At 43.9% G+C, this 4,353-nt stretch overlaps 1 pseudogene; it reads left to right on the forward strand.

The window, feature by feature from the left end:
• Window positions 1–776: 776 nt before the first annotated feature.
• Window positions 777–2,621, forward strand: LOC109452261 (LRP chaperone MESD; annotated as a pseudogene).
• Window positions 2,622–4,353: the final 1,732 nt, after the last annotated feature.

The following is a 4,353-nucleotide window of genomic DNA, read 5'->3' on the forward strand; positions in this document are numbered from 1 at the left end:
TTTAAGATTTTATTGGGGAAGGGGAACAGGACTTTATTGGGGAACAGTGTGGACTTCCGGGAGTTTTTCCAAGTCAAGTTGTTGTCCTTTCAATCTTAGTTGTGGAGGGTGCCGTTCAGCTTCAAGTTGTTGTCCTTTCAGTCTTAGTTGTGGAGGGCGCAGCTCAGCTCCAGATCCAGTTGCCGTTGGTAGTTGCAGGGGGTGCAGCCCATCATCCCTTGCAGGAGTTGAGGAATCAAACTGGCACTCTTCTGGTTGAGAGCCCACTGGCCCATGTGGGAATCAAAGCAGCAGCCTTTGGAGTTAGGAGGACGGAGCTCCAACCGCCTGAGCCACCCAAATGGTATGGTTTTCAAATGTAATTCTAATAACTGTATTAGCATCAAACATATGGATATTTTTAGGACAGCCTAACTGACATTGCTTATCATATGATTGTGGATTACAGTCTATTATAGAAAAGGATATAGCACAGTCACGATGTTCTCAAATGCTGGGCATGCAGATTGCATGTTTTTAAAAAGAAGGTCAAAATGCTAAACATAATTCAAAATGTTTTTAGATTAACAAGCTTCAAATCCCTACATTAACAGTTCCTTGTTGTTGCCAAAAGTTTTCACATTTGTGAGAGAAAAGTTCTTCAATATCTGCTGCAAAGTTTGGTCCAAATGTTTAAGATATTGCAATAGATGTTACTATACTATTGATGAACAGATTCCAATATAACTTAATTGTGTTTAGAACCCAGCCACCAAAATTCTCCATAGAAAGAAAAGGACATCACCAAAAGACATGTACTAGAATGTTACAACAGCACTATCTCTAATAGCTCCAAACTGGAAACTACCCTAATGTCCAACAGAAGAATGAATTCATAAATTGTGGTATATTTACAGAATGAAATAATATGAATGATGTACAACCATTTGCAACAACATGGAAGAATATCCAAAGTATAAAGTTGAGTAAAGAAGTCGAACACAAAAGAATGTATACTTTATGACTACACACACACACACACACACACACACACACACAGACAGGCAAAACTAATCCATGTTGTTGAAAGTCAGGATAGGCAATGATTAAAAGCAGTATGCTGGAGTCCCTGTGTATTAATAATGTTCTATTTCTGCTCTGAATGCTAGAAACACAGGTGTGTTCAGATTGTGAAACTTCTGCAATTACAAGAGGTGCTCAAAGTGGTTACCATCAGCGTTCAGACACTTCTGATTATAGCAAACTACTAAGTAATACATAGATAACATTTCTTTAAACATGCATACATTTTTTGACACCCGTTTATATATAATGCTTCAAAAAAAGTTTAAAAAAAAGGAAGATGGCGGCCTCCGGGTGGGCGCCCATGCCTGGTCCTGCTCTGTGCCTTTGATCTGCTGCTGCTGCTTCTGCTGCTACAGCCCCATGTCCAAACGGCCCGGGGTCCCACCAGGACGCCCAGGGAGGCTGCCCCGCCTCCCCGGAAGAAGAAGAAGTATATTCACGATTTCAGTGATGCGGGCGTGGCGCGTCTTCTGGAACAGTGGGAGAAAGATGATGACATCGAGGAAGGAGATCTCCCGGAGCATAAAGGGCCCTCGGCACCTATCGACTTCTCGCAGATAGACCCGTGCAAGCCTGAGAGCATTTTGAAAATGACCAAGAAAGGAAAGACTGTCATGATGTTTGTCACCGTATCAGGAAGCCCCACGGAGAAGGAGACGGAGGAAATCACCAGGCTCTGGCAGGGCAGCCTTTTCAATGCCAACTAGGACGTCCAGAGGTTCATCGTGGGCTCAGACCGCGCCACCTTCATGCTTCGTGATGAGAGTTATATAGCCTGGGAGATCAAAGACTTTTCGGTCAGTCAAGACCGGTGTGCTGATGTAACTCTGGAGGGACAGGTGTACCCTGGCAAAGGAGGAGGAAGCAAAGAGAAAAATGAAACAAAGCAAGAGAAGGGCAAGAAGAAGAAGGAGGGAGACCCGAAACCTCGGGTTTCGAAGGAAGACAATCGAGCTGGGACTACACGAGAAGACCTGTAACAGGGCAGCCACGGCCTCTTCCAGGGACACGCAGGACAGGGCTCGGCCAAGGCTGGTGGGGTGGGGTGGGCGTGGGAAACCGCACTGCAGATGGACTTCTAGTTCCTCTAGAGAAGGTCTGCCACATGACCAGTTTGTGGTCAGTGTAAGAATTACTGTTGAAACGGCTTCAAGTAAGAAGACAGAAGTTTTGTAATTAACATTGGACACTGACGGATTCAGGGGACTAAAATGTCACTTTAAATGGAAACCTTTTTCCCATTTACATTTGGGGGAGTCTTGGACTCTGCTGTGGCACCGCCCCCCTCATTGCACCTGCTTTGATCTGGTGTCCCCGGGTGTCCGTGCTTTTTATTTTCTGTTAACTGGAAGGATACCAGCTTCTAGTCAAACTTTTAACTCTTGTTAATTGAATCCGGCTCTTCGTGCTACAAACATTATTTTCGTTAGTGTGAAATTAAAACACGCGTGAGACCACACACACAGCTCGTATTTAAATATACAATCAGGATGCCAGGACTGTAAATCCCACATCTGCACAAAATGCAGAGAATCGAAAACAGTGTTACTTGGAGGTCTAAGTACTTCCTTTGAAATTCTTGGACTTGAACCCTCCTTACTTACCGAGAACTCTTGGCATCCGTCAGGTGTGGGGTGGTCTGTGGAGTTCAGGGGTACTGTTCTGTTCTTATTCAGGAAACAGCCCTGCTGGAGTCAAGGGTTCCATTCAGTGTGACACTTCAAAGGGTGTCACTCAGGCCTCAGCAGTATCCTTTGTAGAGTGTGGCAGAGGTTCAATCACCTCGGTCATTTCTAACATGTTTTTTTGATAAAGTTCCTAATTTGCGGTGTCTTCGAATGGTCCTCCCATGATATGCGATGTGCTCCTGTCTGATCTGCTCTTTGTGTTGGCACCTACTCTGAGTGAGAGTTATGGGATTTATATACAGCTGTCATCTTTAAGAAATAGTTATTTGTAAAAACCTTCCATTGCGATTTTAATAAAATAGCACAGTACATGGTTAAAAAAAGAAAGAAAATTCCAGAAAGCCCAGGACAATTGAATTTCAATACAACATAATAATCCTCAAATGCCATTACTAGAATTTGTGAGCCATTAATGTGAGAATTACTCTCTAAGCAGAGTATTCAGTGAACTGGATTCAAAACAGTTGTCCTGGGACCGAGATACCTAATATGTCAAAACAAGCTACGTAATACTTTACCTTTAAAATCTCCAATTGCTCTCCTTTTCTCTACCTCCAGTGATATCACCATATTTTAAGCCAGGTCATTTCCCATTAGTCTCATCTAATAGTCTTCTAACCAGTCCCAATAACCTATTCTACCTATTCTCAACACATTAACCAAAGTGATTTAAAGTCTTAACCAGATCCTTTTACCTTTTGCTTAAACTGCCTCAACAGAGTCCCATTAAATTTAAATTTAAGGCAAACCCCAAGACTTGGCTACATGCTCTGGCTTCTGTCTGCCTCATCCACCTCATAACATGCTGCTTTCCCCCTACCTCTGTGCTGGAGCCACACCGACCTTCTTTTTAGTCTTCAAAAATCTGAAGCTGTCCTACCTCAGGACCTTTACTCTGCTGTTCCCTGTGTCCAGAACAATCGTTACTTTCCTGGTTTCAGGACTGACTGATTTCTTATTCCTCAAGTCTCCGTTTAAATACTATCTTATTTTGTAAAGTTTTCTTATAAAAACCCTCCCTATCTAACCTCAACCTCGTACCATTCTCTATATCACACTTGTCTATTTCCTTCCTTGACATGATTTGCTATTTTATTTGCTTGTTTACCTGTTTGTTTTCTCCCTTTTTCTCCTCATTAGTCTGTGAGCTCTATGAAGGCAGCTATCACATCTATTTGAGTCAGAATTGTATCTCCAGTGCTTAGCACAGTGCCTGGAATACAGAAGATCCTACCTAGACAGAAATACTTGTCGAATGAATGAATCGACATTATCAAGGGATCACAAGATGCCTCTCCAGTAACGAAGAACACTGCATTTCGAGTTTTTCAAAAGAATAGCAATGAACCAGATGCCTTTCAAGCTCTTGGCCCTGGCAAACTGTTAGCATTCCGTTTATGGTTTGCTGGTTGTAACGCCTACCGCCCACTTGCCCAAAGTGACACCCCTCTCCACCCTGTGGACCCGCTGGCTAGTCACGGTCTCCTGACCCCACCCACCGCCGAGGCGCCCCACCATTGGCCGGGGCGCCAAGGGTTTCGGGAGGGCGGGATGTCGTCGCTGGCTGCTACTGGCCCAAGTCGACGTCGCTCCACAGTGC

This window comes from Rhinolophus sinicus, linkage group LG02, assembly GCF_036562045.2.
Source record: "Rhinolophus sinicus isolate RSC01 linkage group LG02, ASM3656204v1, whole genome shotgun sequence".
Lineage (NCBI taxonomy): Eukaryota > Metazoa > Chordata > Mammalia > Chiroptera > Rhinolophidae > Rhinolophus > Rhinolophus sinicus.